This window comes from Physella acuta, unplaced genomic scaffold (assembly GCF_028476545.2).
Source record: "Physella acuta isolate Inbredline_101_S28 unplaced genomic scaffold, ASM2847654v3 ptg001676l, whole genome shotgun sequence".
In the NCBI taxonomy this organism is placed as follows: Eukaryota; Metazoa; Mollusca; class Gastropoda; family Physidae; genus Physella; species Physella acuta.
In genome coordinates this window covers 1-15243 of record NW_026733189.1, presented here as the reverse complement: position 1 = coordinate 15243, position 15243 = coordinate 1, and positions in this window count along the sequence as shown.

The window sequence follows — 15243 nt, the reverse complement described above, 5'->3', positions numbered from 1 at the left end:
GCGAAGTTATCTTACATAATTACAAGTTTCGTAATTTAATTAGGGGTATTTTTTCTATTAATATTAATAAAATTTTAAAGGCAGACAAAATTAGTACATAAATTTTATTAATACTTATAGAAAAGAAATAAAAATCAACAAGGATTTACATAATTATTATATTTCCACTGGGGTATTGGTATTTTTTGTCAATTTGATAACATAATTTTAGTTGTTTCCCTTATTTGTATAAACTAGTATATGGGAAGTAACAAAAAAACCCAACCCATATAATACATATCTATCAAGTTGCAACATTGCTGTGTCTTATAGAACATTATAGAACAGGGGTTGGCAACCTTTTGAGACAGAAGATCCAAAAGTCACAATTTACAAAATTCCCCACCTTTTAAAGATCCACTAACATTTTAATTTCAATATTACTATTACGATCTTTGAATAGGATAAGATATAGGTATTGACACTTTTTATCCGATCGTCATGAAACTTTGTGGAGTTGATGAGAACACTCCAGGAGAGGTTTCTGCAAAAAAAAAATTGTTATGGGCAGCGCCTGGGAGGGTGCGATTTCCGTCAATACACTTTTTGGCGCCCATAGTTCCAGAGCGGATATGTTAGCACTTGGCATCCTTTAATCGGGCCTCCTACATAGTGGGTAAGGGGTATTACTATATTCAGCGGCAAAACTGCAACAGGCGCAGCCGCCGGCACCTCGTCGATAGCGCGACTTAATCAGTGTTTTCCTGTGTTATGACTATGTTAAATGCGTCGGATTTTTAGCTAATTAGTTATTTCTTTGCTTTGTCACTAATATCGTTCAGCGTGTAGTAAAGCACATTGCGTTTTGACCAATGACTATTTCATAAATTATTTTCTTAAACAAGTACATTTTAAAATATATAGGCCTATAATTCACGTGAAACGGGTACCGATGGCTAGTTCTAATAGAATAGCGAGTCTTTATTGTTTAAATTTATTATTATCTGATTCATTACCGAGTGTTGCAGACCAATAATTTTATGAGTTTTAAAATAAAATAAAATAATTATTAATATTTGTGCATGGAGCTGAAGAGCCGCACCTTGACATCAATAGAGCCGCATGCGGCTCGCGAGCCGACCCGTGCCCTATCCTATTAAAACTGAAACGATTCCCACTGAACAAATGTGAAAACAAACTCCGTATAAAATAGCCAGTAATCGCTGAGCCAGCGGTACAAATCATCACTGCTATCAGCGAGAGATTACTCCCGTACAGGCGTATGATATCACCCGATAGCGGAGATTGTTTTTTAAATGACGCTAATCTAATTGATATTCAATTATCGACTACGTCTGACTGTATGGTAGATAAATCAAATTTTAATACAATTTTCAACCCGGCGTATGTCTTCTTTCTCCTTCGTTCTTTATTTTAATGTTGGATGGTATTCCCTCCAACACAAATTAAGTATTACGTGTCAACTTGTTATGCGCCATATAGCACGTTGGCTCCAATTTCAGCCTGCTTTACTTTTTGGATTTGCTTCATAGCCTTTGCAGAATTTCTTCCAGGCATCTCTTCGGGAGGGGGGGGGGGGGCAGAGGAGTCTACCGCCCCCCCCTCCCCCGAACGAGATGGAATTTATATAGTAAACATGCACTTTTACTAGTGTCCGCCGTCCGCCCCCCCCCCGAAAATATCAAGTGCCCCCCCCCCCCCCCGGAAAAAAAAAGTCTGGGAGAAAAAAGTATGGAAGAAACACTGAGCCTTTGTCCAACCAAGAACAGGTTACAACTTCGAAGGCAGCAGTTGTTTGATTTTGGAATTTTATATCCTAGACGGGTTGTTGTCCCCGGGCTATCGAGTCCCATCTACATGTGGGTTCGAACCCTCGGGCAGATGAGGCTCGTTAGCTGGGGACAGCCACTCTTCTAGGAGAGACAACTCCAAAATTAAACAACTGCTGCCTTGTAGTTTGTTCTTGGTTGGGCAAAGGCTATAGAAGCAAATCCAAAAAGAAAAGCAGGCTGAAATCGGAGTCAATGGCCTCAATGGCGCATAACCAGTTGACACGTAACGCTTAATTGTGTTGGAGGCGTGGTCGAGTCGGCAAAAAGCTCATGGCTGGTAAATTCGAAAAAAAAAAAACTCGAGGTCAAACCCACTGGCAGATAAATCTCGATCCCCCTCAACACTAATAATTAAGAACGAAGAAGAAAAGAAGAAAGACTTAACATAAAAGTCTCGAGCTCGGAAGCGTCAAGTATATTTAATATAGGGTTATCTGGTACGTCTAATCTACGATAGTCAGTTAAAAACGTGATGCGAATGGAATGCCGATAGATAACTAGAGGTTCTTTGTCCTCCAAACGATGCTTATTATCTGCTCTTGAAACATCACTTCAACAGGCGTATATTTACCATGATTGCTATGGCAACCAGGCGAACGAATGTAGTGTTTAAAAAATTATAAGAAAGTGTTTTCCGGTATGCTAATACGATAAAAATGTCACCTATGTTGAAGCAGAATCCAATTAAAATGTTAAGATTAGATCTTTAAAAAAAGATAAACCTGATCACGTGACGCCTCACAAGGTAATCACATAGAACTCTCCTATCTTGGTGGTAATAGAAATCATTGTTGACACCGAGGGAATGTAGGGCACTATAGAATAGGTCAACTGGGTGAGGAGTTACACTATGATCCATGACTAATACCCGTTTTTTGCAACTTCTTGGTCATACATTCAACATAAGTGATTCGCTTTCTAAGAAGTAGAAAAGCACAACTTTTGTATTAGACGGCCCATAAAGTAGAGTGCAACTCGGTGTATGAAGGGGTGGTGTGGTCAGCACTATAACTATCCATATTTACTTGCGCTACTATCAGGTACTCAGTGTGGACTCAGTGATGTCCAAGGTCAGGTACCCAACAGAGCTGAGTGGACTCGTGGACTCAGTGATGTCCAAGGTTAGGTACCCAACAGAGCCGAGTGGACTCATTGATGTCCAAGGTCATGTACCCAACAGAGCTGAGTGGACTCAGTGATGTCCAAGGTTAGGTACCCAACAGAGCTGAGTGGACTCAGTGATGTCCAAGGTTAGGTACCCAACAGAGCTGAGTGAACTCAGTGATGTCCAAGGTCAAGGTACCCAATAGAGCTGAGTGGACTCGTGGACTCAGTGATGTCCACAAGAGCAGAGGAGACCCGGGCAAGTCATATGGATGAGCCCTTGAGCCAAGCCCCAGACAAGTGGTAGTGATGGAACGACCACGCCTATACGATTACCTAACTTTACGTGTCGCAATCAAAGTGATCGAATGACCAATACGATTTCCTAACTGTCCGTGTTGTAATCAAACCTATGTCGTCAGGAACATTTTAATCCTAACCGGCACACACATATGGCTCAATTTTGCAATGGATTTACCTTTGCCTGTATAGTCCAAGCAATGCAAAGCTGTAGAATGGTTGCTTCATTAAGAAAAATAACGAAAGAGTACTTGTAAGGATGATCAAATTCACCACCAACAACAAACTAAAACAGGCAGAAACTTTAAGTCCAGAAACAATTAAATGTAAAATACAATGCAAACACTTAAAGTTTTCTTAAATCATATTCAGATTCGATAAATAATTAACTTACTTGTAGATAAAAACAAATTGAGATCTAATTCCAGATTACAAAATTAACACTTGAATCAACATATTATTTCTCTATCACCAAGGGACATGACTGGTGTATCAAGGCACGGTACTCTATCATGTAAGTGTCCGTTTTTATGTAGCGCTGGTTATCGTCGTATGACGTCACGTGACGGGTGACTGGCCTAGTTGGGCTATTTTTAAACAACAACACGAGACAAGTGTACTCGTTGAGAACTACTGAAGAGATGGGCGCTATGTCGAGTGTACAGGAACAATAGTGACTCTAGCACTTCTGAGTAGAATAGAACATTGGTGATACACGCACTTCTGAGTGTACTAGTACAATGGTGATACATGCACTTCTGTGTGTACTAGAGCAATGGTGATACAGGCACTTCCGCGTGAACTAGAACAATGGTGATACAGGCACTTCTGTGTGTACTAGAGCAATGGTGATACATGCACTTCTTGGTGTACTAGAACAATAGTGATACATGCACTTCTGTGTAGAATAGAACATTGGTGATACATGCACTTCTGTGTGCACTAGAGCAATGGTGATACATGCACTTCTTCGTGTACTAGAACAATAGTGATACATGCACTTCTGTGTAGAATAGAACATTGGTGATACATGCACTTCTGGGTGTACTAGAACAATGGTGATACAGGCACTTCTGGGTAGAATAGAATAATGGTGATACAAGCACTTCTAGGTAGAATAGAACAATGGTGATACAAGCACTTTTGGGTAGAATAGAATAATGGTGATACATGCACTTCTGGGTGTACTAGAACAATGGTGATACAGGCACTTCTGGGTAGAATAGGGCAATGTTGATACAAGTACTTTTAGATGTACTAGAACAATGGTGATACAAGCACTTCTGGGTAGAATAGAATAATAGTGATACATGCACTTCTGGGTGTACTAGAACAATGGTGATACAGGCACTTCTGGGTAGAATAGGGCAATGTTGATACAAGTACTTTTAGATGTACTAGAACAATGGTGATGCAGGCACTTCTGTGTGTACTAGAGCAATTGTTAAAAAAAAATACAAAGTTCGCTACATCAATGGTATCTGTGTACTAGACACACTAGTTACACAGTTCTAAGACTTATCGCAATGAGCTTTAGTTCATTAGGACATCAGGAGACCTCAGAATTAACAGCAGCACATTTTTTTTGTATCTCTTCATTTCGCCTATCTCACGGGATGAGACGTCACCCTAACATGACGTCACATACCCCCCCCCCCCTATAAACTATAATGTCACATTTACGAGTGGTCAGAAAGCTGCAATAAATTAACAAACAATAGATACCAGAAGAGGTTTTGTAGTTAAAATAATGTACCGTTAATTTGAATTCACAAGAAAAAATCGTACTGCTAATTAAAATCTTCAAATTTATTTTAATAAAGTATGAGTCGCATTTCGGGTGGTATAGAACGGCGGGGGGTGGGGAGAATTTTACAGATATAAATTTATGGCCGTATTACCGAAAATTTGCTGCATTATAAAAGGTGTTCCTAAGCTAAAGGAATTGAAATAGTACTCAAGTTATAGGCTTTTGAAAAATTCAAAGTAGAAAAAGTACCACTTCCGGTTATCGGAAATCGCTCAAAAGTTGATACGGATCTACGATTTTGATAAAATAGTTATATATGAAATTCCATCAACTTAGCTGTAACGGTACTCAAGTTATTGTGTTTACACACGGACAGACAGACAGACACACAGACATACGGACAGAATTGCAAAGCCCAGTTTTTCAGACTGGATTACGCATAAAACCTCTTAATTTTGATAAATCTGGATTGATAATTTTTGCCCGATTAAAATAAGTCCTCTATACTTCGGATGTGATGAAGGACTGAGGTGTAATACGGTGAAAATTGTTAAAATTTCAAGTGATTTTTGTGCACGATTACAATACTTTCTCTATACTTCGTATATACGAGAAAGTAAAAAGTGTACAACCAGCTTTTAATTAACAAATAAACAAGGGAAATAACCCAACAATGTCTACAAAACGAACTAAGTTCCTTCCCCTGTGTTGTTATTAACCTCACTTGAGTTTTAAACAAACACAAATGAATGATTAATTTCGTTAGGGTGGGATAAAATTGTGACATCATTTTATGGTGGAGTTTCTTTATGTCTTTGATCGTATTGAACTTTGAGACCAAATCATTATTTGTATGAGGTAATATCGCAAAACTCAGGAATTCGTCATACGGGGCGGGGGGGGGGGGGGGGGAGTGCAAATGTTACCATATATATATATATATATATATATATATATATATATATATATATATATATATATATATATATATATATATATATATATATATTATAACATCATACAACTGCTGCGCTTATGATATTAACCCATATTATCCCAAGGTCTCAAATTTTTATAATTTTTTGATATGGTTTAGCTTTTGGGCACTAAATGAAGGAATGACTATTGATTTTTTTTTAAAATCAATACTTTTTAAAATATCGATTTTTTAAAAAACGTCCCATAAATGGGACGCTAGCAACGAACGGCCCCATGTACATTTATTGAAAATTAAAATCATTTATCACGAAATATGGCTAATCACGCGAAAATTAAGCTGTATACTGCTTTTGTATTGTTAGACCAATGATTACATTGTTTAGGACAGCTAAAAATACTGATAATGATCAATTGGGTTAGCCATACCATGGTCTAAAATGCAGAAATTATGTTAAAAAGTCTAGTTTTCTTTCAGTCTAGCATCCATCAAAGTGAATAACACTTGGAAATAAGTAAAGCTGTGACTAGTACATCTAATTATACACACATGATCACAAATATTGCTATTATTCATCGAAACTGTAATATAATTAAATATAAATAATTGATTTTTTGGGGGGCGTACTTGAAATTTTCAGGGGTGGGCACTTAAATTTCAGGGGAACGGTGGACATTGGTAAAAGTATATTTTGTATATGAATTCCATTTTGTTCTGGGGACAGAGCCCCCCCCCCCCCCTTCCTCCGAAATGATGCCTGAAAGAAACTCTGCCCACAGTGAATTTGCAAAAGATGATCCGGTCCAGTCCCAGATGTCATCCAGCCATCTTCTCTTTTGTTACCCTCGCTATTCCCCCCCCCCCCCCCACCCCTTCCCTCACAGGCGTAAGGCGTACATTAGGACATCAGACATCTTATTTCTAGGGCACGGATCCGTCTCTGGGGGCTTGTATTGAGTGTTCATGGCTCTCATCCATGTATGCACCTCACTATGCGAACAGCTCCCAATCTAACACCAGGAATCTCCTTATAAAGTTAACAAAGTAAAACTGGTATCGGGAACCTTTGGAGGTGAATATTATTGGGCATAAAGAACTGTACACAGGTAATTCACATTTCTGCTATAAAAAAAAAAAATGCGAAAATTATTTATCTATTTGCTTTAGTTTTATAAATTACAATGCAAATGAGACAGACTCATTAGTGAGTTGCCAGTCTGAAGGTAACGTTCAAACTCTCATGAAATTACAGCTCAAGGCTAGAACTATATTAGATGAATGTATTTTGAGACTTGATTCCGTGAATTCAGTATAATTTCATCTTCTCACCAGTAAAGAGATATTTGTTTAGTCTACCAAATTTGAAGATACAAATTAAAAGTAATAATAACTGATAGGTATCGAAATACTACTACTCACAAAATGAAATCACAATAACCGGCGGTACTGAAATCTTAATAAAACCAAGTTGTTTTTAATACGAATCATCATAATCATCTTTTCCATTCTGAGTAATATAATGTTTTACCATGCAATTTATTTTTCAAATATTTTTTAAACAGCTTCTGTAGTAAAGTACTAGCAAAAGAACATCCTCTACTCCAGCCTGTGCAAGTTGTTAAAGTGCTCTATAACGTGCTTTCAGCTTAGTACAGATCCATTACTAATACAATTTGGACGTTTCGTTTTTTTTTTTCGTAGCTTTGTAAGATGGAGATTTGCAGTTTCTTTCAGGGTTCTGTAAAGAACGTCAATCACCATAAAACCTTCATGCTAGCAGTCTTACTTTCTACCATTTGACCACGCCGTTTCCCTTACACAGGTAATTCACATTTCTGCTATATGTAGCTTGAGCTCACTGATATGATGAAGAGTTAACCAACCCCCATGACTGAATCATTTCACCTAAATTGTGGCCATTGTTATTATTCTGGTTTGTTATAATTTTAATATCACGCGCTAGTAAATTTACAGCAATACTAAATTAGTTTGTATTCAATGGTATTAAATACTTCAGTAAGTGTAATTCTGAAAACTTAAAAATAAAATGTGTTTTTTAATATTTGCAATTTTTTAATACAATAATATATAAGAAAATATAGCTCAAGGTCATAATTAAATATCTATAAATACTACTTAACACCCCAAAGTCAACAGTTAACAAAGTCAACAATTGTTTCACCATAAATAACCATTTAACATATACATTTGCGTCTGTATTTCTCGCTAGTGTCCAATAAATGTGATGTTTGTGTAACAATCTGCATAAATATAGGTCAAGGTCATAATTAAATATTTATAAATACTACTTAACACCCCAAAGTCAGCAGTTAACAAAGTCAACAACTGTTTCACCATAAATAACCATTTAACATATACATTTGCATCTGTGTTTCTCGCTAGTGTCCAATAAATGTGACGTTTGTGTAACAATCTACATGGGGCCATTCGTTGCTAGCGTCCCACTTATGGGACGCTTGTTGTACACTTGATATAACGAAGTAGTAAAAAAAAATTGTTATTCTTAAAATTTTATCAGATAGAAATATGGTACTGCTACAAGTTTCAAATGTATTTTGCACTTAAAATGTTAATATTTTAGAAGATATGTATTTTCCTGTGCGCATGTTTTCTTTTTTCCGCCATTTTGACAAGTCCTGCAAATCCGGCACTATAACATTTTTCTAAATTAATTTTTTTCACAAAACACACACAAATTCAATAGTCTAGCCATTTTCAAATAGAATGAAACATAATTTGTGTTTTAACTACTTTTTAATAAATTTTAGCAATTTTTTTACAAGCGTCCCATAAGTGGGACGCTAGCAGAATATGGGTTAACACTTGTAAGACATAAACCCATCACAAATAGCTGTAGCAACAATACAAACATACCACTGAATATGAAATCAGTAAAGCAACACATAGGCGCCCTAATACTCCGGCCCCCCCCCCCCCCTCTTGAATATGCCATGGTCTACACCAAAACCTTATCCAATGTGGCCAGATCAAATGACCTACTATGGCCAGATGGATATGACCCAATGTGACTAGATCAGCATGACATACTGTGGCCAGATCAAAATGACCTACTGTGGCCAAATCAAAAACTTGATTACTTTGGTCACACATCCTTTTTTTTAAAATTATTTCTCAACAACTAGTCAAGTTATGACTAAGTTTGGGGTGAGCATAGAGGTTTAGGTAAAATGTTATCACATTTACAATGGTTAGGTTTATGGCTTAGATGAAATACCTATGAGAATTTTCATGTATAGATGGTGATATACTTTAGTCTATTTGGTTACAGCTGCTATAAAAAAAATTAAAAGACAGGCTGTTTTTTTTCTAGTACCACCACCTCAACCTTAAAGTGCTCCTGCACATTCTAACCATGACTGGGTTAGCCTACTGTACGTGTATTATCCAACCAGTGATATTTAAAGTAGGTACTTGTTTTTATTCAAGCTTATCAATGACTGGTAGATAGGGATGGGGGAACACAGCCTTAGATTTTGACAAGAAAAAGAAAGCACAATTTTTAACAATGAAGACAGAGATATCTTTAGTTGAAATGCAATGCAGCTAAACCATAATATTGAGTCAATAAAAACATGTCCCCAAATTTTATTCCATTTTAAAAGATTACAAAAAAAATTTTGTATTTTTTAAAATGGCAATTTACTCATAACTATTAAATGACAACTGATTGAGAATTAAAGAAAATGAATTATCAGACTAATAACAATTAAAATGGCCCTAAATATGCCATCGTCAAATTAAAGTCAATATTTTATAAAGATTTGTCGACATAATTATCCAAATACAAAATAAATGTATCATGACAGATTAATTTATAGTGTTAACTTATTTATAAGTTATAATACTTCTTTAACTTAAAATGTATAGACATGTATATCTAGTGATACAAAATTGTCTTTAAAGTTTAATAAAAAAATATCTAGATCTATATATATAATATATATATATACCTCTCTTATATTAATGGAAGTTCAAGTGACTAGGCTGTATTATGTGACTACACATATTATCTGTTTAATAAAAGTAGGCCTACAGACTTAATTATATTACTAATAACTAATAGGCTTACATAATATTTAATAATAATAATGTTAATATTATTAATATTAATACTTTAACTAGTAAAGTAGTAGATCTAGTATTCTTGATCAATTAATAATATTTATGATTAGGCTTAAGTTTCAAGTAGTTCAGCTACCTCTTATTTTAACAAATGTCAACTTAGGATTTTGTCCACTAGAATCTATATTAATTAAGTAACCTCAAGGCCTAGAGAGAAATCTATACCTAGACTAGATCTAGGCAATAAGGCATACCGGCTGCTAAAAATTTGTTACATTTTTGCTTCACGTGACTGTCTTAAAATCTTAAAAAAAAGAAAAAGACGAGTCGACTCAAGTGTGCATGCCAAGCAAGAGAGAGATGGGTAAAAGATGTACAGGGAGAAGGAAACATTTTTCGATTTATCGAATATAAACTTATATTTACTAGACTAGTAAATGTATTAATCTTTATTTACATACATTCTTTGGTCTGCAGATCAAATCTAGATCTAGATCTAGATTCTAGCTCTAGAAAGAATGTTAACCAAATTCGTTTCATAGTTTTGTTTACTATAGCACTCTTCTGCTTTAGGAGTTGATAAATTCTCAGTCTTTTACGGGTTTGGAGGGGGAAGTAATATAAAATCTGGACGTAAAATAATTACAGTGTTTGCTTCCCTTGACATACTGAAAACGAATGGATACATTTTGTTGATTTGGTTAATTAATTTGAAGCATCAGATGTTGTTTTTGGTAGACAACAATTAAAAAAAAAGTTTAGTGAGGTAACCAGGGCTAGACATCAATTAACACTGTCGCCGCTTGTTTATCTGGTTCTCTAGTTCAGTTTATTTCAATCATTTTCTTTCGGGGAGGCCGAGACCACCCCCCCCCCACCTGAACGAAATAGAATTTATATAGGAAATATAAGCTTTGACCGGTGTCCGCTTATCCCCCCCCCCCAGCCCCGGAAATTTCCAGTGCCAGCCCCCCCCCCCCCCCCCGAGAAAAAAATGTTGTCTACATGACAGATAAAGTAGAGTTAAACTCAAATTGGGATAGAGATCCGAACAGTGTTTCTTCCAGACTTTTTTCTCCGGGGGGGGGGGGGGGTGGGGGCACTTGAAATTTTCGGGGGGGGGGGGGGGGCGGTAGACTTTCTTCGGGGGGGGGGGGGCGGGGGGTGGACACTGTTAAAAGTATATATTTTCTATATATTTCGTTCGGGGGACGGGTAGACTTTCTTCGGTTCTGACCCCCCCCCCCCCCCCCGAAGAGATGCCTGGAAGAAACTCTGGATCCCAACTCGACAGAGTTAGCTATCGAGTGCTCTGCCACGTGACCACGCCATTCCGTGATCTGGACCGATGCCCAGGGTAATTCTTCTTTCCAACGTACTCGAACCCAGACTCAAGGTTCGTAGTGTTAGCACTCATCCAGTGTTTCTTCCAGACTTTTTTCTCCGGGGGAGGGGGGGGGGGGCGGTCCTCATTTTCCGGGGGGGGGGGGCAATAGTAAAAATATATGGTTACTATATAAATTCCATCTCGTACGGGAGGGGGGGGGGGTAGACTTTCTTCGGGGGGGGGGGGGGGGGCGGTAGACTTTCTTCGTGGGGGGGGGGGGGGTGCGGCGGTAGACTTTCTTCGGGGGGGGGGCGGTAGACTTTCTTCGTGGGGGGGGGGGGCGGCGGTAGACTTTCTTCGGGGGGGGGGCGGTAGACTTTCTTCGGGGGGTGGGGGCGGTAGACTTTCTTCGCCCCCCCCCCCCCCCCCCCGAAGAGATGCCTGGAAGAAACTCTGCACTCATCTTCTCTACTCAGTTACACCGTCCTACTTGGGTCAAATCAACGTAAACAAAACAAGGCAGAAGAAGAAAGAAGAAGAAAAGACACATTTACGTATGTCAGACGTTAAATCATCATATTAAATGATTGAATTTGGTTGCAGTCGATCTTTATAGTTGTAAAAAATTCTGTATACAAAAAATGGGAGTACACAAAAATATCTTCAATGCAGACTGGTGTGCTATTTAAAACCGTCAGGACTCAGAGTGTGCAAATTCTCAAACTGTTTAAATCATCATATTCCCAGACAGTTCTGTGGGCGGTAATTGAAAAAAAAAAAGCTCACCCCCCTACACTGGGTGAAGGTTTTCATTTAACAGCTTCAACTGTGCATCTTCTTCATCTTCTTCGTTCTTAATTTTTAGTGTTGGTAGGGATCGAGCCTTATCTGCCAGAGGGTTTGAACTCGAGACTTTTTTCGAATTTACAAACCATGAGCTTTGCGGACTCGACCATACTTCCATCACAATTAAGGATTACGTGTCAACTGGTTATGCGCCATTGAGGCCATTGACTCCGATTTCAGCCTACAAGGCAGCAGTTGTTTGATTTTGGAGTTGTCTCTCCTAGAAGAGTGGCTGTCCCCAGCTAAGGAGCCTCATCTGCCCGAGGGTTCGAACTCGAGACTTTTCGGTTTGGAAAACCATGAGCTTTACCGACTCAACCACGCCGACCCCTCAACTATTCATGAAAGGTAACGTACTTCGGGATCGTCCACAAATGACGTCACACTCGTAGGGGGGGGGGGGGGGAGTGAAGTACGTAATTTTGTGACGCTGTGTGATGAAGGGGGGGGGGGGTGGTTCAGATGGTTTGCCGCCAACTTTTGCATTATAAAAAGCAATGTTAGAAAATGAATTTTAGCCGTTATTTCGCGTTTTAGCAAACTGTTTTAATAAATTGCAATGGAATTGATTGAAATACTCTATGTTGACAGAGTTCAGACAAGATTTGGGAAAATATCGTATTTTAATAAAAAATTTACTGCAATTTTGAGGGAGGGGGGGGTTGTAGGCTGAGGTGTGACGTCATTTTAGGGTGGTTGGGAGGGGGTCTGGCTTTTTGTGACGTGTGTGATGGAGGGGAGAGGGGAAGGTAAAAATCGTCAAAAAAAAGCGCGACATCATTTCCCAAACTAAGATGCTTTATAGCTAATTTCCCACGTGTAGCGGGTATAATTTATCTACACGTACTTTAATTCAGCTCCCGTTTTTAAACTGCTAGTGTTATCTACCCCCGTCTATTTACCTTTCTTTCGTTTGCATTTCGGAATCTTAAATTAGTGTGATGCTTGTAATGTTAAGTGACCATGTCGCAACGACCGCTGATTTCTATGCTTATGTGAACTCAACATGACCTAATACATGTTTGATGGTGCTTCGTTTGAGGAGAAAATAAATAAAATACTTAAAAAAAAACTTTTTAAAAAACCACGTTTTTCTTGTGGACTAAAAAGTAGAAAATAAATTTTTCTTCCGACCCTAGGGGATCTACCAATGACTGCTCGTAGATTTTGTGCTTCCTCGAGCTGTGCAGGTTCTTGTGATGACTGTTCATACATTTGATGACAAAAAACGTGGGTACGTTCACCATCAAATTCCAAAATTCGTGTGTTGTGTGCTTTTCGCTTTAATCATAAATCTGCCCGACCCACGTTCGTTCGTGCTTTTTTTTTTTTTGTTGCCTACTGATTTTTGAGAATATGTAAACTCACAGTGAACTGTCGTTCGTTTTTTCTTTGTTTAGAAGAGGGGGGGATACATTTATGTTATTGTTGATTTATATTTATACAGCGTGTAAACATTGACATCGTGCGTAAGGTACACGGTGCAGGGGAAGTAGAGTTCATCTGTTCCAGCAGCTTGGTATAGGAAAGGATTAGAGTGGTCACTACTTTGTTTAGCCGCCTTTATTTTCCCTAACGTGAGGCAGGTACCTATCAGAGCTGGGTGAACTCCAAAGTATTCATACAAACTTCTGTATGAAAAGTGGAATTTTTTTTTAATAAATAAAGGTCATGTTAGTTATCAGGTTACTGTGGAGAAATAGTTATCTTTAAGTGACCTTAAGTCAACGTCTATTGTCAAAATAAGTTCTGTAAAGCAAGCTCGTCTAGCCGGTATAGAGTTATTGAAATGATGGCTATTATGTATTGTTTGATAGCTCAGTAACAATAATCTAAGTTTTATATTGTAAAACATCCATGTTTATTCAGAAAAAAAAGACACGGGGAAAAGAAAACTATTTAGAAGCGAAAATTTCTGAATTAAAAAATAATTTTATTGTTACCTGATTATTATGACTTTAATTAGGAGAGAAATGTCGTGGGCGCATAAAAAACAGCTGCAAAATTATGGCGAGACTAGTAAAACAATTTTTAAAACATCTCCGTTTACTATGTTGTATTAGAACCTATATTGTTGTGATCTGTGTTGTGATATATTGTGACATTTGCTGGCCTAAATCTAACACCAACGTTCTTCCCTAATAACCTTAACGTTTTGATGACATATGATAATATTTTAAAACTGCATAAAAACGTTTTAATAAAAAGCTTTAATGTAATAAAAGGAGAATATAAACGATATTCTTTAAATATATAATAATTAATTACTATTTAAATAACTAAAAAAGAAAAAGCACGGGTCGCCCTATTAGGTAGTGAGTATCTTTTAAATTCAAGAAGCGACCCACGCTTTTTTAGAAGTGATAGAAATTTCGCACGCAAGTTTCGATCCATACAGCAGACAGACAGACATAACGATGAAGCAAGTTTTAAAAAAAATTGTAAAAAGGCAAGTTAAATAAAAGCTTGTAAAAACTCTTACCCTCTTAGAGTAGAAAGTTACACACATGGACTTAATGTTGTTAACACAGCTATAGCACACTGAATGGTTGTTAATTTATTCGTCAATCACAAGAAGCCTAGGATGTTTGATGTTGTCCAATTGCATCAATCCTTTGATGTTGGACTGGTAAAGAAAGCGTTACTACTTCAACTTAGTTTTGGGGTTTGCGTCAGAAAGCTGTAATAATAAAAATTGTGTTTGTTTGTTGGCTGTGATTGATGTGTTACTGGTTTACTAGTGGCATTGGTATACATGTGCGTCAAGAGGGAACATTATATATATATAAAATATAAATATATATATATATATATATATATATATATATATATATATATATATATATTATATATTATATATATATATATATATATATATATATATATATATATATATATATATAATATATATATATAATATATATATATTATATATTATATATATATATATATAATGTATATATATATATATATATATATATATATATATATATATATATATATATATATATACTATATTTATTTATAAATACACACACACATA